Here is a 27,823-nt window from a genome sequence, read left to right as displayed (position 1 = left end):
AAAGAGACACAATTAAGACAGAAAGAGAATCATGATAGAGGTAGAGTAAAAGAGAGAAGTGTGAAATTAAACCAGAAGGTGAGAGTGAAGAACCATCACCATAAATGATTAAAGTGGTTACCAGGAAGAGTGGTGAAGATATGTGGTCCTCGCACATATTTGGTAAAGATGTTTGACAATTGCCAGGTTAGGTTTGTTCATATTGATCATATTTTCCCTACAGACACGGAAGGAGTTGAAGATGGGAATGATTCAATTATTTCTGACTCATCAGATAGTTTTGATATACCAGTAGCAAATCCTAAATACAATGTACTGGAAATAAATCCAGGAGAGAATCAGAATGAAAGTCTGAGTCTGAGTCAGGAAAACAAAGAGACTGAAGTTAGAGTGAGTTCAAATCAAAATCAAGGAAATTCCATGGAGGAAAACGTTCCTCAGGATGAGCCTCGAATGAGTGTGAAATCGACACCATCTTTGGAAGGTTCTGTTCGAAAGCGAAGGTATCCTCTTCGAAACAGAAAACAAGTGCTAAAGTTAAATTTATAAATATGGAAAAAAATAAGATAATCTCCTGTGTTATGTATAAACAGGAAACTTATGTATGATGTTTGTTATGATGGTTTCTTCATTAAGGAGGAAGAAGTGTAATGTCTGTAAGCTTGTAATGTTTGAAGCTCCACACTGTGGATGTGGACGTATTGTGTACTGCAAGTGCAGGGTTAATAATAAACAGAACCAGAGACTTTCCGGAGACTTCCGAGAGAGCTGCCTGCCATGTTAGGAAGTTGTGTGTGCTGTGCTCTGTAAATATATCACAAAAACCTTTTATACTCCCTTGCACGATGTGTGCAGGTGATCCTTGGGCCTCGAACAGTTGCACCCTCTGGTGGAAAGTCTTACATGGTTCCAATGTTTACATACATAACATCACTCCCCTCCCAAAGTCTTTGATACAAATTATTTACAAATTGAGACTATCCAAGGTCCTATGGTCCCTGGTTGATCGTCTGAGTTCAAACTCTGGCATGAGTGAGTTGGTTGGACCATTCCTGCACTGCAGCGCAGTTGGTCTGACAGGACTATTGGGAGTGGTGGGTTCATCCTTTTGATTGACAGCGAGTTCGATTGCTGGTTGGGTGTGTGTTGGTGGATCAATGATGGTGAGGTCTTCTTCAGGTTGTTCCTGGTTGTCGATGAACCACAGTTTGGTCTGAGCCAAATGTTTTCTGCATGTTTGTCCATTCAATAGTTTGACTATAAACTCTCGATTCCCCTGCTTGGCCAAGACAGTGCCAGCGACCCATTTAGGACCATGACCATAATTAAGGACAAATACGAGGTAGTTAACATCAATGTCCGCAATACAGCCGTGCTATTGTGGTACATGTTTTGCCGGTGACGCTGGGTTTCCACATTATGATTTAGATCCGGGTGGACTAGGGAGAGCCTGGTTTTGAGTGCTTACTTCATTAACAATTCTGCAGGGGGAATCCCAATGAGTGAGTGGGGCTGTGTCCGGTAGCTGTGCAGAACCCGAGATAAGCGGGATTGCAAGGAGCCTTCCGTCATGTGTTTCAAGCTCTGCTTGATAGGTTGGATTGCCCGTTCTGCTTGATAGGTTGGATTGCCCGTTCTGCTTGACCGTTGAATGCGGGCTTAAATGGGGCAGACCTGACAAGCTTGATGCCATTGCGGGTCATAAACTCGTTGAATTCTGAGCTGGTGAAACATGGTTCATTGTCACTGACAAGGACGTTGGACAAGATATGGGTGGCGAACATAGCCGGGAGGCTTTCAATGGTGTCATGTATTCCACATGGCTACTGTTGGTACTATCTCAAGGTGTGCCACCAGAGGGCATAGCAGTGGAAGACTCGTGGGTTACCTATACAGGTGCGCCTGGCCTGGTATAAAAGGCAGGCCACCAGGTGTGATCCTCACTCCGGAGTTATCTAATAAAGGACTAAGGTCACTACAGTTCAAATACAAAACACTGCCTCGTGGAGTCATTGTTGGAGCAGCTAAGGACACAACAACTGGCGACGAGATTCCGAACTTGCACGCAGAAATGGCTACCCTTGGTATGTTGCAGCAATTCACCGATGGTAATGATTGGGATGCCTTTGTGGAGAGGCTAGAACACTTTTTTACAGCAAACAACCTGGCAGAAAACGACCCGTCCGCGCTGGCTGATAAGCGCCGCGCTATCCTGCTAACCAGTTGTGGGCCCAACGTCTATGGCCTCGTCAGGGACTTGCTGGCACCAGGGCCTGATGGTCTGCATCCCAGAGCACTTAAGGAGGTAGCCTTGGAAATAGCGGATGCATTGACAGTCATTTTCCAACATTCCATAGACTCTGGATCAGTTCCTATGGAGTGGAGGGTAGCCAATGTAACCCTACTTTTTAAAAAAGGAGGGAAAGAGAAAATAGGGAATTATATACCGGTCAGCCTGACATCGGTAGTGGGTAAAATGATGGAATCAATTATTAAGGATGTCATAGCAGCGCATTTGGAAAGAGGTAACATGATAGGTTCAAGTCAGCATGGATTGAAAGAGAAATCATGCTTGACAAACCTTCTGGAATTTTTTGAGGATGTTTCCAATACGGTGGACAAGGGAGAACCAGTTGATGTGGTGTATTTGGACTTTCAGAAGGCTTTCGACAAGGTCCCACACAAGAGATTAATGTGCAAAGTTAAAGCACATGGGATTGGGGGTAGTGTGCTGACGTGGATTGAGAACTGATTGGCAGACAGGAAGCAAAGAGTAGGAGTAAATGGGTACTTTTCAGAATGACAGGCAGTGACTAGTGGGGTACCGCAAGGTTCTGTGCTGGGGTCCCAGCTGTTTACATTGTACATTAATGATTTAGACGAGGGGATTAAATGTAGTATCTCCAAATTTGCGGATGGCACTAAGTTGGGTGGCAGAGTGAGCTGCGAGGAGGATGCTATGAGGCTGCAGAGTGACTTGGATAGGTTAGGTGAGTGGGCAAATGCATGGCAGATGAAGTATACTGTGGATAAATGTGAGGATATCCACTTTGGTGGTAAAAACAGAGAGACAGACTATTATCTGAATGGTGACAGATTAGGAAAAGGGGAGGTGCAACGAGACCTGGGTGTCATGGTACATCAGTCATTGAAGGTTGGCATGCAGGTACAGCAGGCGGTTATGAAAGCAAATGGCATGTTGGCCTTCATAGCGAGGGGATTTGAGTACAGGGGCAGGGAGGTGTTACTACAGTTGTACAGGGCCTTGGTGAGGTCACACCTGGAATATTGTATACAGTTTTGGTCTCCTAAATTGAGGAAGGACATTCTTGCTATTGATGGAGTGCAGCGAAGATTCACCAGACTGATTTCCGGGATGGCGGGACTGACATATCAAGAAAAACTGGATCAACTGGGCTTGTATTCACTGGAGTTCAGAAGAATGAGAGAGGATCTCATAGAAACATTTAAAATTCTGACGGGTTTAGACAGGTTAGATGCAGGAAGAATGTTCCCAATGTTGGGGAAGTCCAGAACCAGGGGTCACAGTCTAAGAATAAGGGGTAAGCCATTTAGAACCGAGATGAGGAGAAACTTCTTCACCTCGAGAGTGGTGAACCTGTGGAATTCTCTACCGCAGAAAGTTGTTGAGGCCAATTCACTAAATATATTCAAAAAGGAGTTAGATGTAGTCCTTACTACTAGGGAGAAGGCAGGAATGGGGTACTGGAGTTGCATGTTCAGCCATGAACTCATTGAATGGCGGTGCAGGCTCGAAGGGCCGAATGGCCTACTCCTGCATCTATTTTCTATGTTTCTACGTTTCTATGAAGGCAATGACCAAGTCATACAAGGAGCTTGTAACCCTGATCCAGGAGCAACTCAAGCCCAAGGAGAGCATCCTCACAGCCAGACACCGGTTCTATACCCACCGACGGCCTGAAGGCCAGGAAGTCGCAAAGTACGCCGCAGACCTCAAGAGGGTGGGAGCACCGTGTGAGTTCAGCACACTCCTCAACGAAGCGCTGTGGGACATTTTTGTCATTGGAATTGGCCATGAGGGTCTTCTTCACAAGCGACTGTCGGCGGATACCACAGTCACCCTGCAGAAGGCCATCTCTGTGAGCCAGTCATTCATGACCTCAGCCTGCTCTAGACAGATGAGTCACCCTCAGGACTCAAACCCGGCAGGTAATGTGCACAGAGTGGCGCCGTTTAGGGCTGGACTGTCGAGCGCGAATACTCTCAGAAAAGAGAGAACAGGTCCCCGAGTCCCTTAACTCAGAGTCCGCCGAGGGGCGCTAATCGAGTAGCACCATGCTGGCGTTGCGGAGGGAATCACAGGACTCACCAGTGCCGCTTTAAAGACTATGTTTGCAAAGGCTGCAGCACAAAGGGCCACCTCCAGTGAATGTGTAAGAGAAAAAGGACTCACTGTGTCGATGAGGAGTCCATAGATGGCCATGAATCCAGCATGGATTATGAATTGTTAAACAGAGAGGCAGCCCAGTTCCACGGGGAGGTACATAGCATGTTTACCTGCACCACCGAGTGCTCCCCGCTGAAGATGGAAGTCCAGTCTTCATGGAAGTGGACACGGGGGCAAGCCAGTCAGTGATGAATCAAGGAGCCTTTGAGAGGCTATGGGACAATTCGGCTGAACGACCCAAGTTGGTCCCGGTTCAGGCAAAGCTGCGCACCTACACCGATGAAATTATCCCAGTCATTGGTAGTGTGAATGTAAAAGTACTCCATGATGGCATGGTGCACAAATTACCTCTGTGGATTGTTGCAGGTGATGGACCAACACTGCTCAGCAGAAGGTGGATGGAGAAGATCCATTGGGAGTGGGAAGACTTCACCCCTCCAGCGATCGAAGGCCTCTGCGCTCAGAGGCAAAGCAAGCCCTCACCTGAGAGTGGAGCCGACACCGGAGAGCAGACCAGCATGGCACCCGAGACACAGACCACTCAGCACGACTGCATGGAGATGATACAGCTGAGACAACCCGAACGCATCTTCCAGGCTCCAGTGGCAGGACTCCGGAGGAAGAAAATCGGATCCTGAGGCGACTTCCCAACTGCAGAGGTAGAACCCAGGGAGAAGAGGATCACCGCAGTCGACATCGTGGACGAAGGAAAGATGGCGCCCAAACCACGAGGTGATGCGCTGAAGACAAAGGTGGCCGCGGCCAAATCACGAGGTGCAGCGCTAATGGAGCAACACGTGACACCAAATTGAGAAGCGGATTGGGGTAAAGCAAGCAAGGCTCTCTTAAAGGAGGCTTGCAACCCACTACAATTAAAGGGACAGTTCCACACATTTAAGCAATGTAACAGTAATTGTAATCTAGAGACAAAAGGCGCAACAAATTATGTAAAGTGTGTAACCGATCATGTAAAATATATAACTGATAATTGGAATTGTATACATGCAACCAGCGAGGAAAAGTCGCGCGATCGTGATCGGACCCCCAGAGTGTCCATCATAAGTAAGGAAAAACTGTGCAATGCAAGATTCCCACTGCACGCAGCCAATGCAGCAGGCAGGCACCCATTGGGTGCACACAGGTCCAGTGAGCTACCCAATGCCTGCATCCCGGTGACCAGAGTCAAGCAACACGAAGTGTGGCCACAAGCAGCTAACACACACGAGCTGTGGAACAAGCGACCTCAGCCGGGCAATGGCAACAGTATTGATACCATGCCCTGGGTCGGTTCCATCTCTCAGGCAACCAATGGCACCAATTGCCACGAGCCTGAACGAGCAGACTGCATCAAGGCCACACACCTAGACGTAGGATCACCCACCACTGTTCCCCCAGAGGGAACAAGCACCAGCCAAGGTTCCAAAACAAACGATGTCAGGCCAGTGAGTCAGCAGTTCCCTGAGCAGCTGTGACTGTAAAGAAAGGACAGGGATGTCACAGACATCTGTGAACCTGCCCGACGCTAGGGACCACGGCCCCGAGAGCAGGCTACGCGAGCCAACTGGGTTCCCACTGCCAGCACCGGGCACTGAGCTGCCACCAGAATGCAGGGACAAAACCCAACAGTTCCGGAACTAGCTTATCCTCATGCCCCAGTCACCGTATCGACAAGGCATCTAACGTACTTGTCGCACCTCAGAACCACTAAGAACAAAAAAAAACGCAAAACCCACTTACCTGAACTTGAATATACAATAATGTCAGGAGCCTCCGTCACATCAGTGTGGGGTGAGGTGGGGGGAGGGGGGGGGGAGAATGGAGTAGTTAGGAACACACACACACAAATAGCAACCACCAGCACACTACTGCACCAACTACCCATCCAAAGTTGAGCTGGCCCGCCAGTGGTCAACCAGACAAAACCCACTTGGAGCTAAGCCCAGAGCACAGTCAATGCAGAGGCGATTTGCACTGAGGATTCAGGGGGGAATGATGTCATGTATCCTACATGGCTACTGTGGGTGCTATCTAAAGATGTGCCACCAGAGGGCACAGCAGTGGGAGACTCGTAGGTTACCTGTACAGGTGTGCCTGGCCTAGTATAAAAGGCAGGCCACCAGGTGTGATCCTCACTCTGGAGATATCTAATAAAGGACTAAGGTCACTACAGTTCAAGTACAACACACTGCCTCGTGGAGTCATTGTTAGAGCATCTAAGGACACAACAAATGGTGGCAGTGGATGTGCTGGATGATATAATTATGCATTCAATCCATTTAGAGTAAGCGTCCACTACAACTAAAAACATTGTTCCGAGAAAGGGGCCAGCAAAATCTACGTGGATCCTGGACCATGGTTTGGAGGGCCATGAGCACAGACTCAATGGAACCTCCCTTGGTGCATTGCTCAATTGTGAGCACGTGTTGCACTGGTGTACGCATGACTCTCAGTCCGAGTCAAAGCTGGGCCACCATACATGCAATCTGGCTATAGCCTTCATCATGACTATGCCTGGGTGGGTATTGTGTAGGTCGCGTATAAACGTTTCCCTGCCTTTTCTTGGCAAAACCCCACGATTACCCCATAAGAGACAATCCGACTGGATGGACATTTCATCTTTGCGTCGGTGAAACGGCTTAATTTCTTCTTGCATTTCCCCGGCAATGGCCAACCAGCTTCCATTGAGGACACAACTTTTTACAAGTGATAGCACAGGATCCTGGCTGGTCCACGTCCTGATCTGGCGAGCCGTGACAGGTGACCCCTCGCTCTCAAAAGCATCCATGACCAGAAGCAAGTCTGCGGGCTGCGCCATTTCCACCTGGTAGTGGGCAATGGTAGCCGACTGAGGGCATCAGCATAGTTCTCTGTGCCTGGTCTGAGGCAGATAACATAGTCATAGGTGGACAATGTTAGTGCCCATCTTTGGATGCGGGATGAAGCATTGGTGTTTATTCCTTTGCTTTCTGAAAACAGCGCAATGAGTGATTTCAAGCTCAAACCGTAGTCCAAATAGGTATTGGTGCATTTTCTTAACCCCATATACACATACTACCGTCTCTTTCTCGACCATACTGTAGGCACTTTCAGCCTTAGACAGACTTCTAGATGCATATGCAACTGGTTGACGTTTGCCCGATACATTGGTTTGCTGTAACCCACAGCCGACCCCGTATGAAGATGCATCACAAGCTAGCACTAATCGTTTACATGGGTCATACAGTACAAATAACTTATTAGAACAAAGTAGATTTCTGGCCTTCTCAAAGACTGTCTCTTGAGATTTACCCCAAACCCAGTCATCACCCTTACATAGTAACATGTGTAATGGTTCCAGCAAAGTGCTTAATCCGGGTAGAAAGTTAACAAATAGTTGAGGAGTCCCAGGAATGAATGCAGCTCCATCACATTCTGTGGTCTGGGTGCATTCTTGACTCTGTCTTTGAGTCCGTGGGTCTGATGCCGTCTGCCGCAATCTTTCTCCCCAAGAATTCGACCTCTGGCACTAGGAAAACACACTTGGAACATTTCAGCCTGAGTCCCACTCTGTCTAGTCGACTTAGAACCTCTTCCAGGTTGTGCAGGTGTTCGGTGGTGTCACAACCGGTGGTCAGGATGTTGTCTTGAAACACAATGGTGCGCGGAACCGATTACAACAGATTCTCCACGTTCCTCTGGAAGGTGGCAGCAGCCGAGCGAATCCCAAAAGGGCACCTGTGGTATACAAACAGTCCTTTGTGCGTCTTGATACACGATAATCTTTTCGAAGATTCAGCCAGCTCCTGTGTCATGTAGGCGGAAGTTAGTCCAACTTGGCGAACAACTTCCCCCCCCCCTCCACTAACAGTTCGAACAGGTCATCCACCTTGGGTAGTGGGTACTGGTCTTGTAACGAGGCTTGGTTGATCGTTATCTTGTCGTCTCCACAGATTCTAACCGTGCCATCGCTTTTCAATACCTAAACAATCGGACTGGCCCACTCGTTGAACTTGACTGGCGATATGACTCCCCCTTGTTGAAGTCTGTCCAGTTCGATCTCGACTTTCTCCCTCATCATATATGGAACTGCGTTCTGATGAACAGGCCTTGCATCGGGGACTAGATGGATCTGCATCTTGGTGCCTGTGAAGTTGCCGATGCCTGGTTCAAATAGCGACGGAAACTTGCTCAGCACTTGGGCGCACGAGGCATCATCCACTGAAGAGCGTGTTTTGATGTCGTCCCAGTTCCATCGAATCTTTCCCAGCTAGCTTCTGCTGAATAGCATTGGGTCATTGCCTGGTACAATCCACAGTGATAAATCATGCACAGCTCCATCGTACGATATCTTAACTGCTGCACTGCCAATGACTGGTATGAGCTCTTTGTTGTAGGTGCACAGCTTTGTCTGAATCAGGCTCAGTTTGGGCCTTTGTGCCTTGTTACTCCACAGTTTCTCAAAAGCCTTCTGGCTCATAATTGACTGTCTCGCCCCCGTGTCCAATCCCATTGACACCGGAATACCGTTCAATTTGACTTTCAGCATGATAGGAGGGCTCTTGGTGGTGAAGGTGTGTACCCCATACACTTCTTCCTCGGGTTGAGTTGCCTCTCTTGTTTGTTCTGTGTGATCCGTGCCGGATCGATCATCCTCTGCCGACCCTGCCACGTGGTGAGTCGCAGCACTCTTGCACATGGTGCCCCATTGTTTCGCAGCCTTTGCACACATAGTGCTTGAATCGACATTGATGGACTCGATGATTACCCCGCAGCGCCAACATGGTGCTAATGGATTTGCATTCACGCCCGATGGCGGACTCTGAGTCATCCTAGGTCTTGCAGCTACAGACGTGTAGGCCCTGCCATATGCCGTTCTGTCTGCTAGCGACGTTATTTTATGTACAGTACTTGCCGGTGAGCTTCAATGCTGGGAAGATATCTGTCTGGTATTATTACTAGTGGATATGAATGCCTGGGCTATCGTGATGGCCTTGCTCAGGTCTAGGGATTCGGCGGACAGCAGCTTGCGAAGAATGACCTCGTGGCCGATGCCAAGCACAAAAAAGTCCTGCAGCATTTCCCCCCAAAATGCAGCAAATTCGCAAGTTTCCGCAAGGCGTCTCAGGTCGGCATCATAACTCGCCACATTCTGGCCCTCGGAGCGGTGGTGCGTGTAGAAGCGATACCTGGCCATTAAGACACTCTTCTTCGGCTTGAGGTGGTTCCGAAACAGCGTACCCAACTCTGTATATGTCTTCTCCACTGGTTTCTCTGGTGCTAACAGACTCTTGATAAGGCCGTATATTGTGGATCCACACACAGTGAGGAGAATCACCCTGCGCTTGACCGCTTTATCGTCCCCATGCAGCTCGTTGGCCATGAAGTACTGGTCGAGACGCTCAACGAAGGCTTCCCAATCATCACCCTCTACAAATCTCTCTAAAATACCAACGGCAGCCATGACTGCATGAAAGTTCGGAATCTGTTACTCGTCGCCAATTGTTAAGTATGGAAGAACTCCACAAGACTGAGTACTGTGAGCTAAAACTGATGTGACCTTAGTCTCTTTAATACAACTCCAGAGTGCCTAAGCAGCATGGCAGACAACCTTTTATACTCCCTTGCACGAGGTGTGCAGGTGACCCTTGGGCCTCCAACAGTTGTGCCCTCTGGTGGCAAGTGTTACGCAGTTACAATGTTTACATACATAACATATGCAATGTTCCCTCTAATTTTTTTTCTGTACCCTCCTCCAGCGCAGGAGCTAGTGAGCAACCCGTACAGGACCTTGCGATTGTTGCTCAACCACGCAGCCGCACACCTTAGGGGGAAACATTGGTGTGTGGCCCTCGACAGCTCATCAAAGCTTGTTAAGTGGCCTTCCAACCCAAACAATTGCCCATCTCTGGGTGGAAGGAGGCTCAAGTGGAGCATTAACACCGGCATAATCATGTTGGGACCAATGGCCTGTTTTTGTGCTAAAAATACTATGTAAGATAAGGGTATTAAGGGATTTGGAACCAAGGCTGGCAAATGGAGTTAAGATAAAGATCAGCCATCATCTAATTGAATGGCGGAACAGGCTCAAGTGGCTTAATAGCCTACTCATGTTCTTATGCAACATTGATATGCAGATACAAAGGTCATCAAAAGTGGCAGAACAAGTAGATAGGCCATACAAAAGACATACAGAATCCGGAGTTTGTAGTTAGAGGCATAGGGGGGAATTTTAACATCAAAGAGTGAGTGAGCTTGGGAGCAGATGGATAGTAAAATGCAATGTGTCAGGAAGCCGACTCCAACCTGACAACCTTTGCACTTCCACGCTCAGCAGCATGCAAGAAACCTCCTCGGGAGAGGTAGGCTACCAATTGAAAGCAATTAAGAGATAGTTAATCGTTTTTTTACAGGGGTTTTTAGCTTTCACCATGGATTCACTGGTTTCCCAGGCTTCCTGGACCTTGCCAATGAAAGCAAGGAGAGAGCACAGCGGCAATTGAAAGGGCTAAATAAATGGCAGGCAAAGGCACTGAGACCTCAGACCTGTTCCCTTGCCTAAGTGAAAGGCTAAAGCTCACTTGCTGTGAGAGTTCGCTCTCAGTATTTTGCAGATGGATCTATTACTTTGGAGGTCTCTCCCACTACTTTGGAGGTTTGTGAACCTGATCTCCACTTTAAATCTGTGTTATTATGTTGTTTCACCATGGACCTCAGATGAGGAACAGGTTGAGCAATAGCGTCAACAACACCAGAAGCCCGGTATCCTGGGGATGGACTGATCATGGCAAAATTTAGTTAGGTTGCACCACTGTACCCATCTGCCAACCACATGATGAACTCACTTGAAGCAAAGGATAATGGTTGATGGGTGTTTTTGTGATTGGAAGGCTGATCTACTGGGGTTCCACATGGCTCAGTGCTGGGTCCCTTGCTTTTTGTAGTACATATCAATGACTTGGACTTGAATGTTGAGGGTATAATTAAGAAGTTTGCAGATGACACTAAAATAGGCTATGTGGTTGATAAAGAAGAAAGCTGCGGACTGGTCAGGTGGGCAGAGCAGTGGCAAATGGAATTCAATCTGGATAAGTGTGAGGTAATACATTTGGGGAGGTCTAACAAGGCAAGGGAATACACATTAAATAATACAACACTGAAAAGTGTAGAGGAACAAAGGGACCTTGGAGTGCAGGTCCACAGATCCCTGAAGGCAGCAGGATAGGTAGATAAGGTGGTTAAGAAGGCATAATGAAAACTTGCCTTTATTAGTCGAGGCATGCAATAGAAGAGCAAGGAGGTTATGCTTGAACTGTATAAAACACTTGTTCGGCCACAGCTAGAGTACTGCGTGCAGTTCTGGTCACCACATTACAGGAAAGATGTGATTGCACTCGAGAGGGTACAGAGGAGATTTGCAAGAATGTTGCCTGGACTGGAGAATTTTGGCTATGAGGAAAGATTGGAGATGCTGTGTCTGTTTTATTTGGAATAGAGGAGGCTGAGGGGAGACCTGATTGAGGTGTATAACATTATGAGGGTCTGGATAGAGTGGATAGGAAGGACCTGTTTCCCTTGGCAGATGAGTTAAGATCCAGGGGGCATAGATTTAAAGTAATTGGGAGATGATATAGAGGAGATACGAGGGGAAATTTATTTCCCCAGAGGGTGGTGGGATTCTGGAACTCACTGCCTGAAAGGGTGGTAAAGGCAGAAAGCCTCACCACATTTAAAAAATACTTGGATGTGCACTTAAAGTACCGTAATCTACAGGGCTATGGATCAAGAGCTGAAAAGTGGAATTAGGCTGGATAGCTCTGAGTCGGCTGGCACGGACACGATGCGCCGAAATAACCTCCTTCTGTGCTGTAAATTTCTATGATTCTATGATGTTATGACTACCCCCCCTTCCCCAGCACAAAGCAGTCCTGCACTCAACAAAGCATCCCTTTCACAGACACCCATTGCTGAGATTTAAGTCTTATCTTCCCATTCATCAGAACTGAGAAGGCCAGTTACCAGACTGCAGGCAAAAATGGACAAGACAGGAAAGTGGTGCAAAGAAATAATTTTATAGGTGGATCAAAATGTATATATTAACTTATCATTGTGACATGCTTAACACACCCATGTGCATACCCTTGTGCACTGTTAGGGCCCAAGTTTCCACACGATAAAAAACGGGTGCCCCTCCGAGCTGGGCGCCCGTTTTTCGTGCTAAAACGGCGCCGGAAAAAAAACTCGCGATTCTGGAGCGCCCTGCAGCTCCTTGTCTGTTTGGCGCGGCGCCCAGGGGGGCGGAGACTACACTCGCGCCGATTTTGTAAGTGGGAGGGGGCGGGTACTATTTAAATTAGTTTTTTTCCTGCCGGCAACGCTGCGCGTGCGTGTTGGAGCGTTCGCGCACGCGCAGTGTGAAGGAAACATTGGCACTCGGCCATTTTTGTAGTTCTTTGTAGCTGTTTAATTTTTGAACATTTTTTAATAAAACCACATTGCCATCAGCACTGAGGCTTCCTGCTTACTGCCCCTCTCTCCCTCCCGTTCGCGGGAACGACGGTGAGCTGACTGTAAGGCTTCCACCTCAAGTGGAAGGCTGCTTGCTGCCTGGTTACTGCCTGCCTGCCCGCCCCTCCCTCCCGTTCGCGGGAACGATGCCACATCGCTGAGCTGACTGAAGCACTTTCACACAGGTAGGAAGATGGTTTATTTAATCTTTTCTTTGCTGATAAATGTTTATTCAGGTTGGATTTATTTGTATAATATTTGTAGAAGTATAAATAAGGATTTATTGTGGAATTTAATGACTTCCCTTCTCCCCCCCCCTCCCCCCCCACCTCGTTCTGGACGCCTAATTTGTAACCTGCGCCTGATTTTTTAATGTGTAGAACAGGTTTTTTCAATTCTACAAAAATCTTCACTTGCTCCATTCTAAGTTAGTTTGGAGTACGTTTTCACTGTGGAAACTTTGAAATCAGGCGTCAGTGGCCGGACACGCCACCTTTTGAAGAAAAAATTCTGTTCCAAAGTAGAACTGTTCTACCTGACTAGAACTGCAGAAAAAAAAATGTGGAGAATTGCGATTTCTAAGATAGTCCGTTCTCCAGCAGTTGCTCCTAAAAATCAGGCGCAAATCATGTGGAAACTTGGGCCCTTAATCTTCCTTTTCCTATAGGACCGAAATTCCTATGATGTGTAACCCTCTGTGGCTTCAGCAGAGGTAGAGGCCGGCTTCTCACATCCCTATTCTGACTGCTCAGATGCTCTTGGCCGATGTCCTCTGGGTTTCGGAGCCCGTGAGGGAACTGCCAAAGACTGCTCCACCTGCTCCTGCACCGGCCATCAGAACATGAGGCAGCATGTGGGGTTCTGACTGAGGGAGGGGGGCAACGGGTGAAAAGTGGAAGCGCTTTGAGCTGAGTCCTCACTTCTATGCTCACTTTTGCCATCATCCCTCTCATGGTCCACCCGCAATTCCCTGCCAGCAATGAGCTGGAGAGCACTTCACAGCACATCAGTGGGGTGCTGAACAGCAAAGGCTAGGTTTTGATCTATCCTAGTTAAGGCAGCATTCAGAGTGTGCAAGCTATTGGTGAGGGCAAGCAAGCACATGCTTGACTGCCGTTTTGCTCTATGCAGGTGGCCACACATTCCATGGACAAACACATCATAGCTAATGCCTGCGACATCATGCCACTCATGTTTAAGATGGACTCCTCTGTTCCCTTTGGAAACGCTGGTGTCTCATGCACTTTTTGCTGCTCCTCCAGAATCATCCTCGTTGTCGACAGCCCCCAAAGTTCAGCATCTGCGTCCAGCTGAGCAGAGCTTAGAGTGTCCTGCGTCCTCCAATGAGAACTCTCCACTGCTGTCCCTGTCTCCACCATCTGCTCCTGCTCACATGTGATCTGTGAGCCACCAGGTGACAACACAACTATCATCCTGTGATGGTGCACCCTCAGAGTTAGTGACCTCTTCTGAGGAATTGTCTTCCTGTTCTGACTCCACTGTCTGTGGGACACTTGATGGGCCTGTGGAAGATTAAAGACATGAATTAGAACAGTTATGGACAGAATGTTTTAAGTTAACATTATGCACATGATTATATTTCACTGGCTACTGACATCAAGTCCAGGGAGGCATCCCTAAAGCGAGAGGCAGCTTTGGAACGTTGTGACTTCGTTGCTTGCAGCTAACTATCTTTCTCCCACCTCCACAACCCTTCACTGTCATCATTGCAGTGTTCCTTTAAATACTTCAGTTGAAATAGACCCATGCGTATCGTCATCACGCCCGCTCGCCCTAATTGATTGGGAAACCCGGAAGTCAGATGCAAATGCAGTGGCTAAGTTAAAAAGCCACTGACAGATGTGCTGCAAGTACTTTCAGGTTTCCCACGCACAACCAGAGCTCTCTCCATCCACCCCACTCCCGGTGTGTTGCCAGGTAAATATTCCAGGCATAGGATACAAAAGCAGGAAGGTAATCTTGAATAAAAACAGAATTCTGGCAATACTCAGCAGGTCAGGCAGCATCTGTGGAGAGAGAAATAGAGTTTACATTTCAGGTTGATGTCCTTTCATCAGAACTGGAAAACGTTAGAGATGTAACAGGTTTTAAGCAAGTACAGAGGCAGGGAAAGGGGAGGGGAGGAAAGAACAAAAGGGAAGGTCTGTGATAGGTTGGAAGGCAGGAGTGATTAAATGACAAATCCCATCTGAAAAAATGGGAGCAGAGGTTATAATCTGAAATTGTTGAACTCAATGTTGAGTCCAGAAGGCTGCAAAGTGCCTAATCGAATGCTGAGCTTAGGTCGAGCTTCATTGGAACAGTGTAAAATGCTGAGGACAGAGGTGTCAGAGCGGGAGTGGAACGGAGAATTAAAGTTACAGACGACCGGAATCTCGGGCTCAAGCTTGTGGACTGAATGAAGATTCAGTCACAAAGCAGTCACCAAATCTGTGTTTGGTCTACCCAAGGTAATCTTGAACTTGTACAACACCTTAGTTAGGCCACAGTTGAAGCATTGTGCACAGTTCTGGGCATCATATTATAAGGTAACAGCGATGGAAAAGTGCTGCATAGATTCACTTGGATGTTACCCAGGTTGAGGGATTACACTAGAGCTGAGGATGTTATGGAGTGACTTGATAAAGGTCTTAAAGATTATGAAGGGTTATGAGAATGTAAATAGTGATAGTTTGATTCCACTGGTCAGGTAACAAGAGGGTACAAATTTAAGAAAATTAAAAAAACAATTAAGGCCAGAAATTGCCATGGCAGCATCCTGGAATTGGATCTAGGGCAGAGAGGAACTTCCATTCACCCAGGAATGAACCCTTGACCCTGTTCCAAATTATGGGGTTAGGAGCATTAACATATGTTGGGCAGGCACTGTTGGTAAGCAAGATTGAGAGATAGTAAAGGATTCCATTTTGCACAAAAAGAATTCATTTATATTAGGTTCCATTTTATATTAACTCTATCGATAAAAACATAAAATTCGAAGACTACAAATATACAGTGTCTATACAGAGGTCAGAGGAGCCTATTTTCTAGACCAGGTTACACATTGTTTACATTTAGTAATAAGTTATCTGTAAGTAACCAAGTTACAGCATTATAAATGACAATTATTCGCACTGTAATCCTTTGCCATAGAAAATCGGCCTTTGAAATAACACTCGTGATCCTTCTTTGTACAGGTTTTCATAACACTGGGAAAAAGGGAGGTGGGGCTGACAGAAATTATGGTGCATGATATCATCCCACCAGTCACAACTCTATTTGTGACGTTTGCACAGAAGGTAGTGGACACAAGAAGTGCCTGACGCCACTTCCTGCAGAAACCTTTTATGATTTTATGAGAAGGAGGTTATTCAGCCCATCGCCACTGTGCGAGTGCTAGCTCGTATAAGGAGGGAGTTGACATTAAGTAAAAACAGAAAATTTTGGAAACACCCAGCAAGTCAGGCAGCATCTGGAGAGAAAGGAAGGTAGGGTTAACATTTCAGGTCGATGCCCGTTCATCAAAACTGGGAGAAGTTACAGATGAATAGTTTATATGGAGGAACAGAGCCAGGGAAAAGGGGTCCAGGAGAGAAAAAGAGAATGGTATGTGACTAGGTGGAGGACAGGAGATGATTAAATGTCAGAGACCATTCTTTAAAATGGTGTCCTGGTAACAGGATTCACTGTATGTTTAATCCATGAGGCCACTGCTGCTATTGGATACAGGTTAGCATTTAGCAATAAAGATTGATTTTTAAAAAAGCAAATCAGCAGATTTGACACACAAATGGTTTTAAATCAATGCACATTGGAGCCACGTGAATGCCTGTGTTTAACTTCCAATGGGCATGTGGCAGTGTCTCTCCAAACTGTAAGGAATGTGCAGTGTGCACTACTTAATGGACATGCATAAGATCAAATTACCAATATGTATTGCTGAATATCATTGACCTTGAATTTAAACCTGTTTTTTTTAAACTAGATTGAATCAGTGCTGATTCTGCTTTTAACTACTGCTGTAATTATTCAGACCTTCTAAATCACCCTCACTTCAAGGGTGACGCTCTCAATTTGAAACACAAGGGGTAGAAATTGGACTCTGTTGCGTCCGTTTTATTGGTGCCAAATAGGCAGAACGAGGGCCAATTCCGAAGACCAACATCCCACATTTAAAGAACACATGAAAGACACCCGCCCCGATATTGGGTTGGAACATTTTTCAGGCGTTCCTGTAAGCCACCTAAAAGAGGCATTAGTTCCCTTTGCATATGTAAATGAGGGGTCTAATGGCTGCTTTAGGCTGCCTTGCATAAATCTGATATCGGAGCAGGAGACAGGCATGTGCCACTCGGATCTCTTAAGCGACCACTGGCTAACTGCCAGCAAAAGGTTTTGTAAAAAAATCTTGTTGCTGTGGAGCCTGGAGGAGAAAGACTCGAAAGGAAATAAAAATAGGGAGAGATGTAACACGGGGCACCGATTTGCAATCACCCGTTTTACACCATCGCACAAAGTCGAAATTACCCTCCGAGTGTGAGAATAGCCAAAGATTGGTTGGTAGAAAGGGAAGCAAGAAAAATCAGCAAGGCAGATCAGGTTGCTTTGGCCCGGAGACCTACATGGGGCGACTTACAAAACCTTTTGCTGGCAGTTAGCCAGTGATCGCTTAAGAGATCCGAGTGGCACATGTCCGTCTCCTGCTCCAATATCAGATTTATGCAAGGGAGCCTAAAGCAGCCATTAGACCCCTCATTTACATATGCAAAGGGACTAATGCCTCTTTTAGGTGGCTTACAGGAACGCCTGTTCACTTGATGCAAAATGAGCTCCGAGCCAGAATAGATTAGGCTTTCAGCAATTTGGAACGACCTAAATACTGACCAGCAAAGAGCCTCCAAACAGAAGGCAGATAGTCGAACCCCGCTGCATACTGACATTTTTTGATTTCCCCCGACCACCCGATCTCTCCACCCCCCCATCCCCCCCACCCCAGAGGCCTCCGAACTCCCTTCTATGGACTCCAACCTCCACCTTCCACACCCCCCCCCTGATCTTTTCTCCAGCCCCCAACCACCCCACTGATGCTCCTCCGCCTACCCCCTCCAGCCCCGATCATCTTCCGGCTCCCTTACCCCCCCCCACCCCCGATGCTCCCCTGGCCCCGATCCTCCTCCGGCCTCCTTGATTATCTATCGGCTCTCGACCATACCCGCCCCCGATGTGCAGCTCCGGCCCCGATCATCCTCCGGCTCCTGACCACCCTGGCCCCCCCCCGATGCTCCTCCGGCCCCAATTGTCCTCTAGCCCCAAACAAACCCCCCACCCCTCATGTTCCTCCAGGCCCAATCTTCCTCCAGAGAAGACAATGGTGACTTTGACTGAGACAGTGTGAGCCTGATTTCGCGCACCTCATACGCGCTCATGGAGTTACGCAAGTTCTGGGTTTAGGCATGCGAAACCCGGAACTTGCAATCTGTCAAAAATTCTCATGACAGATCACACACCTTTAAAACTAAAGGGCAACTCCTGACCAGTGAATGTCCTTCAAATTCTTACGACTGATAAAAGCTGATTATTTTAAAAAATAATTTAAACAGTTCAATTCTATTAGATAAAGTAAGTTTATTTTTAGACCCTTTAAAATATGTAAATTTATTTTTCAAAAAATAAAATGTTTGTTTTAAATAATTAATTAAATTCCATTTTGAAAATGTTTTAATATGTGACGTTTTTTTTAATTTTCATTAAGTGCTTGTGTGTTTTGGGGGGTATTCCCATTCATACTTATGGTGATACTTAAAGGGTTGACGGTGGATAGTCAATGGCAGACATTTACTGATCACATGGATGAACTTCAACAATTGTACATCCCTGTCTGGCGTAAAAATAAAACGGGGAAGGTGGCTCAACCGTGGATAACAAGGGAAATTAGGGATAGTGTTAAATCCAAGGGAGAGGCATATAAATTGCTCAAAAAAAGCAGCAAACCTGAGGACTGCGAGAAATTTAGAATTCAGCAGAGGAGGACAAAGGGTTTAATTAGGAGGGGGAAAATAGAATATAAGAGTAAGCTTGCAGGGAACATAAAAACTTACTGCAAAAGCTTCTACAGATACGTGAAGAGAAAAAGATTAGTGAAGACAAATGTAGATCCCTTACAGTCAGAATCAGGTGAATTTATAATGGGGAACATAGAAATGGCAAACCAATTGAACAAATACTTTGGTTCTGTCTTCACTAAGGAAGACACAAATAACCTTCCAGAAACATTAGGGGACCGAGGGTCTAGCGAGAAGGAGGAACTAAAGAAAATCCTTATTAGTCAGCAAATTGTGTTAGGGAAATTGATGGGATTGAAGGCCGATAAATCCCCACGGCCTGATAGTCTGCATCCCAGAGTACTTAAGGAAGTGGTCCTAGAAATAGTGGATGCATTGGTGGTCATTTCCCAACATTCTATAAACTCTGGATCAGTTCCTGTGGCTAATGTAACCCCACTTTTTCAAAAAGGAGGGAGAGAGAAAACAGGGAATTATAGACCAGTCACCCTGACATCGGTGGTGGGGAAAATGTTGGAATCAATTATTAAAGATGTAATGGCAACGCATTTGGAAAGCAGTGACAGGATCAGTCCAAGTCAGCATGAATTTATGAAAGGGAAATCATGCTTGACAAATTTTCTAGAATTTTTTGAGGCTGTAACTATTAGAGTGGACAAGGGGGAGTTAGTGGATGTGGTGTATTTGGACTTTCAAAAGGCTTTTGACAAGGTCCCACACAAGAGATTCGTGTGCAAGATTAAAGCACATGGTATTGGGGGTAATGTACTGACGTGGATAGAGAACTAATTAGCAGACAGGAAGCAAAGAGTAGGAATAAACAGGTCCTTTTCAGAATGGCAGGCAGTGACTAGTGGGGTACCGCAAGGTTCAGTGCTGGGACCCCAGCTATTTACAATATACATCAATGATTTAGATGAAGGAGTTGAATGTAATATCTCCAAGTTTGCAGATGACACTAAGCTTGATGGCAGTGTGAGCTGTGAGGAGGATGCTAAGAGGCTGCAGGGTGACTTGGACAGGTTAGGTGAGTGGGCAAATACATGGTAGATGCAGTATAATGTAGATAAATGTGAGGTTATCCACTTCGGTGGTAAAAAGAGGAAGACAGATTATTATCTGAATGGTGACAGATTAGTAAAAGGGGAGGTGCAACGAGACCTGGGTGTCATGATACACCAGTCATTGAAAGTTGGCATGCAGGTACAGCAGGCGGTGAAGGCGGCAAATGGTATGTTGGCCTTCATAGCTAAGGGATTTGAGTATAAGAGCAGGGAGGTCTTACTGCAGTTGTACAGAGCCTTGGTGAGGCCATACCTTGAATATTATATACAGTTTTGGTCTCCTAATCTGAGGAAGGACATTTTTGCTATTGAGGGAGTGCAGCGAAGGTTCACCAGACTGATTCCCGGGATGACACAACTGACATATGAAGAAAGACTGGATCAACTAGGCTTATATTCAATGGAATTTAGAAGAATGAGAGGGGATCTCAAAGAAACATATAAAATTCTGACGGGATTGGACAGGTTAGATGCAGGAAGAATGTTCCCAATGTCGGGGAAGTCCAGAACCAGGGGTCACAGTCTAAGGATAAGAGGTAAGCCATTTAGGACTGAGATGAGGAGAAACTTCTTCACTCAGAGAGCTGTGAGCATGTGGAATTCTCTACCACAGAAAGTTGTTGAGGCCAGTTCATTAGATATATTCAAAAGGGAGTTAGATGTGGCCCTTATGGCTAAAGGGATCAAGGAGTATGGAGAGAAAGCAGGAATGGGGTACTGAAGTGCATGATCAGCCATGATCATGTTGAATGGTGGTTCAGGCTCGAAGGGCCGAATGGCCTACTCCTGCACCTATTTTCTATGTTTCTATGAATGGGAATACCCCTATTCTTATAGGTTGGGCCGGCCTACGTGATCCCAGTGATGCGTATGAAGTGCTTACGCTGTTTGGGCCTACGTGGGCCTCTACGTAGGCCTTCGCATAGAGGACCAGAAGTCTCTGAAACCCCAGGAACAACAGGTGCTTTTGTAGAAGTTTTTGCGGCCAGAGGCATCCACCCACGGGAAGTCTCCAACCTCAAATTCTGGGTCACATGTTGTTTCCGTGGTGGATGTTGGCTGAAGATCTTCAACTGGTAACTGGCATATCTCCCAATAGCCTCCAGGAAGAGCTCAGACATCTGAGGTGGTGACCAACAGAGTAAGGTCTATCAGCAGTTAGGGAACTGACATTTTCTATGGTCCCTCACTTTAGGAAGCTTCCAAAGTAGCCCATTCCATCTATTCATCCTCCTCCTCTTGATAACATAGGAATAGTGGGATTCTCATTAAGACATCTATGTTCCCAATGCAAAACTGTACTTTATGCAGGGCTGACGAAACAGGGCCATAAAAGTCCTGGCAAACCCGCCAGTGCATCAAACATCAAAAATCAATATACAGGCAAAGTGGAAGTGAACAATAGGGTCTACACAATGAAGTTTCTACCTCAGGCATACTACTCTGTGGCTCATACCATAATTTATATAGTAGTGGTAATAATTTGGGTTGGGTTGGGTTTGGAGTGGTAGTTGGGGGAAATGGAGTGGCAGAAGTTAGCCACACCTATTTGACCACATTTAAATGTGGTGGGCACAGTAGGGGAATGGCATAATTTCTGAAGTTTTTAACCAACATAATTGAGACAAGGAGAGGCAGGAATACAAATATGTGAATGTGATTGAGGAGATGTAGCAGCAAGGAAGTGTCAGGTGGTTAGTGGAGGCAAGGCATTTCCCCACACGATGAGAGGAAAAATAGATCATCAGATGAGATAAGCTGAGCCATTTTCACACACTTCCTAAGATGTGATTATAAAATGGCTTTGGTAGAGAACTGGGACCTTTCTGGGTTGGTACCACATGATGTGATGCATTTCCAAATACCAGCAAACGTGGCTAACTTGAGTTTCTGGTGATACCCATTAATTGGGCTATGCTGAGTCTTAAACATGGGCACTGGAAATCCCTGACATGGCTGTCATATATGAAAGATTTTTCATACAGTAAAAAAAAACAAGTGCGGCTTTGAATTACATATATTCAGTACTCAGACACTCTAGTGATTTAATAAGTCTTTTCTTGGTTAAACACCAATATGTAATGAGGGACGTTCACTGGGAATATCCTGCAGACATTTTCTAATTAGGGCTCAGTCCTCTACAGGGCAGTAACACATTCCAAGTTGTCGCTACAGTGCTTTGTTTTCCCTACGCAGCAGTAACTGTAGTTTCGGTAGTTAAAAAGTAATTAGCTGAGGATTCTGCAAATATCAGTCACAGATTGGAAATTGTATTAACTCTCTGAGGACTGCAGTAACATTCTTGCACAGTCAGAGGAAACATTCTAATGATTCTGAACTCGAGCGATGTTTTAAGTTAACTCACTCGATGGTTGAATGCATCGTGTTGTATGGTGCTGATCCTCACAGAGAAGAAAGGTCCCAAGTTCGATCCATAGTGGATTAGTCATGGCTCAGTGGTAGCACTCTCACCTCCTGATTTTGAAGGTCATGAGTTCAAGTTCCACACCAGAGATCACAAAATCTAAGATGACACTTCGGCACAGTACTGAGGGAGTGTTGCGCTGTTGGAGGTGCCACCTTTTGGATGAGACGTTAAACCTAGGTACCACCTGCCCTCTCAGGTGGACACGAAAGATCCCATGGCACTATTTTGTAGAAAAGCAGGGAAGTTTTCCTCGGTGTCCTAGTCAATATTTATCCCTCAGCCAACATCATTATGACAGATTATCTGGACATTGTCACAATGCTGTTTGTGATACCTCATTGTGTGTAAATTGGTTGACGCGCTTCCTATATTACAACACATCAAAAGTACTTCATTGGCTGTAAAGCACTTTGGGTTGTCTCCTGAGGTCAATATATAAATGCAAGTTATTTTTATTTCTATTAGCTGATCTCTTCTGGTAAGATCATAACAATTCCCATATATGGTATTAAGTGCGGGTAGGGCTTTGCTGTGGTGCCACATAGCAATATAGCCCATCAATATTCCCTGTCAAGGATAGCACTTGGGTGAAGCAGTGCGCTTTTCAAGAACCTGTGGCACAGTCCCCCACCAAGAATATGACAGGGACAGGGTACCCCTTTGTACACTCTCCCACCCCTCCTCCCTCCCCATCCTCAGTGGCATGGTAACTTTGTGATAGGAAAGACTTTGAGTGTATGAGACAGAATGATTTGAGGAGGACAGTTCGGGTGGTTCCCCACAGGATTAGAAGAAAAATGTTTGTCAGGTGAGATAAGCTGAGCCATTTTGCATATTTCCTCTTACTTGGAAATAAAATGATACTCGTAGAGATCTTGAACAAGTCATTAGCCCATCTGGGACTGTTGATGCTCAGGGTGAGGTCCGACAGCAAGTACTTTGGCGGGTAAGATCATACAGGAATATACGTTAGGGATGAGGGACTATCAATGGTTAGGGTCAGGTGTGACTAAGCATCGGAGGTCAGGGACGATTGAAGTGGAAATAGGGAAGTTTATAGGGATTAGGGACTGTCCATGATGGGGTGTAGATAGGAAGTGTACAGAGGGACTGCCCATAGTATTACATTTCCCTTACGTTGCTCTGACAATTAACTGCCTAAACAAGCATTGAAACACGATCCTGTCAAGGCAATCCAAACTGAGCAAAAAATGGAAAGCTAAATGTGGACCATTTGGGACTGATATTTATTAAAGGCTGTCATACCAAGCATATGTTTTTCCATATTGTGTATTTTTTTATCCCATAGTGGGAGATGCACACTGGGAAGAATCACAAGTACAAATGTCTTTGCAGTTGCTATTATGGAGCATTACAGTTTCCCCAAGGTTTAATACATATTCGAAATATACTGCATTTAACAAGTGATGGTTAATTTAGAAATTAAAGTTCTCCACACAAGAGAAAGATTCTGGGACAGTATCCTGAGAGGGAAGCTTCGAGCCAATGTTGGTGAGAAGGCTGAAACAGCAGTCTAGATCAAAGCTTAAATAATCCATTGGTGGATGGCTGGACTGCTAATCCAAGACATTGGAAAGTCCATTGGCTGAAGCCTGAAAGATCTCATCAGTAGGGGCATTGTTAACTCACACCAAGTCCTTCTCACCCATCACCCCTGTGCTCGCTGACCTACATTGGCTTCCGGTTAAGCAACGCCTTGATTTCAAAATTCTCATCCTTATTTTCAAATCATTCCAAGGCCTCGCCCCTCCCTATCTCTGTAATCTCCTTCAGCCCCACAAGCCCTCGAGATCTCTGCGCTCCTTTAATTCTGTCCTCTTGAGCATCCATGATTGTAATCACTCAGTCATTAGTGGCTGTGTCTTCGGTTGCCTAGGCTCCAAGTTCAGGAACTCCCTGCCTAAATAAACCTCTCCGCCTAGCTACCTCTCTTTCTTCCTTCAAGAAACTCCTTAAAACCTAAATCTTTGACCAAGCTTTTGGTCACCAACGCTAATTTCTACTTAAGCAGCACGGAGTCAAATTTTTAATCTCATAATACTCCTGTGAAGTGCCTTGGGATGTTTTACTACGTTCGAGGTGCTATATAAATACAAGTTGTTGTTGTTGTATTTTAGATTACGTGTGTGTCGGGGTGGGAACAGAATGCATGAGAAGTCAACGTTAGTCCTGGTTTGATAGTCACTGAACACAATGCACACCACAGAAGAGCCACAGCTTCAGTTGTGCTATCAAATCATAACGGTGCTGAAATTCCAGAACGCGTTCTGTCGATCTCCCACCGTAATTCTGGCAGGAAACTGGCCGAACCCGCCGGAAATGGTTCACTGGGCATTCCCCAATTCTAGGAGTTTCTTAATTGTCTTGCAAGTGGTGGAACTGCTGTCTGCCTCTTACAAGGCAAATGACAAGCAGAATGTGTTTCCACTCCTGCCCCACAGATGGGACCTACTGTTTGTGTGGTAGCCATTACGCTGAGCAAGTGAAGGCATGCCATTATTCACAAGGTTTTTGTGCCCTCCATCAGTCGGGTAAAGACCAGGCAAACAGAAAAAGGGAATTTTTTTTAATGAAAATTTCTGCTCAGAGGGCCAAGGAGACAATTAGGTTTGTAGGAGTGAGGGGGGAGGGAAAATAATGGGTGACCGGGACAAACTTCCCCCAAATGTCCTGCTACGCTCAAGACAAATGCATTTCAGGAATGGGTCTTATTGCTGTTATGTATTTAACCTTTTGTAACTTGCATGACATCTGACCACCAGAGGGCCCACCTGTTGGAGTCCCAAAGAGTCCCAGCATCCCTTGGGAACACAGTATATAAGCATGCCACCCACGAGGGAGCTGCACTCTGGAATCTTATTAAAGGAGCTAAGATCACACTTGCTCATTACACACAGTACTCAGTCTCACCCTTTATTATGAATGTAATAATTGGCGATGAGGTAACGAACAACCGCGTAAAAATGCAAAGAAAAGTCGGCATCCTGGAGAAGTTCTCAGAAGGGGATGATTGGAAGGCCTTCGTGGAGAGACTCGACCAATACGAGTTGGAAGGAGACAAGAACACTACCAAACGAAGGACGATCCTCCTAACTGTCTGTGGGGCAACAACTTATGGCCACATGAAGAATCTCCTGGCCCCATAAAAACCAACAGAGAAATCCAAAAAGAATTGTGTACGCTGGTCTAGGAGCACCTAAATCCTAAGGAAAGCGTTTTGATGGCGAGATATCGGTTCTACACATGTCAACGATCGGAGGGCCAGGAAGTGGTGAGCTATGTCGCCGAACTAAGGCGCCTCGCAGGATATTGTGAGTTTGAGGGATTCCTAGAACAAATCCTGAGAGACTTTTTTGTACTGGGCATTGGATATGAGACTATCCTTTGCAAACTGTTGACTGTAGAAACTCCGAATCTAAGTAAAGCCATAACGATAGCCCAGGTATTTATGTCCACCAGCGACAACACCAAGCAGATTTTGCAGAACAAAGAAGTTTCGGCCAGTACTGTGCATAACGATTCATCAGTTTTGAGCAGAAATGTACATGGCAGAATGTACACGCCGGCTGCTGTGGCCCGACCTCAATTGACCCAGAGTCCGCCATCAACTGTTAAAGCGAGGCAGTTAACACCCTGGTTGGCACTGTGGAGGTGATCATCGGCCCCATCAATGCCGCTTTAAGCACTATGCGTGCAATGGTGGCAGAACAATGGGACACCTACAACGAATGTGCAGGCGAGCTGCAAACCCTGCAAACCCTGCAAACCACCACGTTGCAGAGGAAGATCGATCTACAGTGGATCAGGTTGAATTGGAGACTCGTACTGAGGAGGCAGAAGTGTACAGGGTACACATGTTCACTATGAAATGTCCACCAATAATGTTGAAAGTTGAACTGAACGGCATTCCAGTATCTATGGAGAGAGACACGGGTACGAGTCAGTCCATAATGAATAAAAAGGCCTTTGACAGGCTGTGATAAATGAGGCACTCAGGCCCAAGCTCAGCCCCATTCACACCAAACTAAGGACTTATACCAAGGAACTAATCCCTGTAATTGGCAGTGCAGAAGTCAAAGTCTCCTACGATGGAGCAGTACACGAACTCCCGCTGTGGATTGTACCAGGGGATGGCCCCACATTGTTTGGCAGAAGCTGGCTGGAACAAATCCGCTGGAACTGGGACGACATCCGAGCACTTTCGTCCGTCGACGACGCCTCATGTATCCAGGTTCTGAGCAGTTCCCATCTTTGCTCGAGCCAGGCATTGGAAGCTTCTCGGGGGTGAAAGTGCAGATCCATTTGGTTCCTAGTACGCGACCCATCCACCACAACGCTCGGGCGGTACCGTACATGATACGTGAAAAAGTGGAAATTGAGCTGGACAGGCTGCAACATGAAGACATCATTGCGTCGTGGAATTCAACAACTGCGCCAATCCGATTGTCCCGGTACTCAAGGAGGACAGCATGGTTAGAATTTGTGTATAAAGTAACGATTAACTGTTTTTCGCTGCAGGACCAGTACCCGCTACCAAAGGCAGATAACCTATTTGCGACCCTGGCTGGAGGGAAGACGTTCACCAACTTGGACCTGACCTCGGCCTGCATGACACAGGAGCTGGAGGAGTCTTCGAAAGGCCTCACCTGCATCAACACGCACAAAGGTCTGTTTATCTACAACCGGTGTCCGTTCGGGATTCGGTCGGCCGTGGCGATCTTCCAGCGGAACATGGAGAGCCTGCTAAAGTTGGTTCCTTGTACAATGGACTTCCAGGATGAAATATTGGTTACAGGTCGGGACACCATGGAGCACTTGAAGAATCTGGAGGAGGTTCTTAGTTGGTTGGATCGCGTGGGGCTCGGGTTGAAACGCTCGAAGTGTGTTTTCCTGGCACAGGACATCAAGTTCTTGGGAAGGAGATTTGCAGCAGATGGCATCAGACCCACCGACGCCAAGACGGAGGTCATCAAGAATGCACCGCGACCACAGAACGTGACGGAACTGTGGTCATTCCTGGGACTCCTGAACTATTTCGGTAATTCCCTACCTGGGTTAAGCACCCTGCTAGAACCTCTACATACGCTACTGCACAAGGGAGATGACTGGGTATGGGGGAATTCACAAGAGGCTGCCTTTAAGAAAGCCAGAAATCTGTTGTGTTCTAACAAACTGCTTGTCCTGTATAACCCTTGTAAACGATTAGTGCTAGCTTGCGATGCGTCGTCATATGGGGTCGGGTGTATGTTACAACAGACTAATGAATCGGGGATTTTGCAACCGGTCGCCTATGCATCCAGGAGTTTGTCCAAGGCCGAAAGGGCCTACAGCATGG

The sequence above is a fragment of the Pristiophorus japonicus genome, chromosome 1, assembly GCF_044704955.1.
Source record: "Pristiophorus japonicus isolate sPriJap1 chromosome 1, sPriJap1.hap1, whole genome shotgun sequence".
NCBI classification, from domain to species: Eukaryota; Metazoa; Chordata; class Chondrichthyes; family Pristiophoridae; genus Pristiophorus; species Pristiophorus japonicus.
This window is presented reverse-complemented; position numbering follows the sequence as displayed.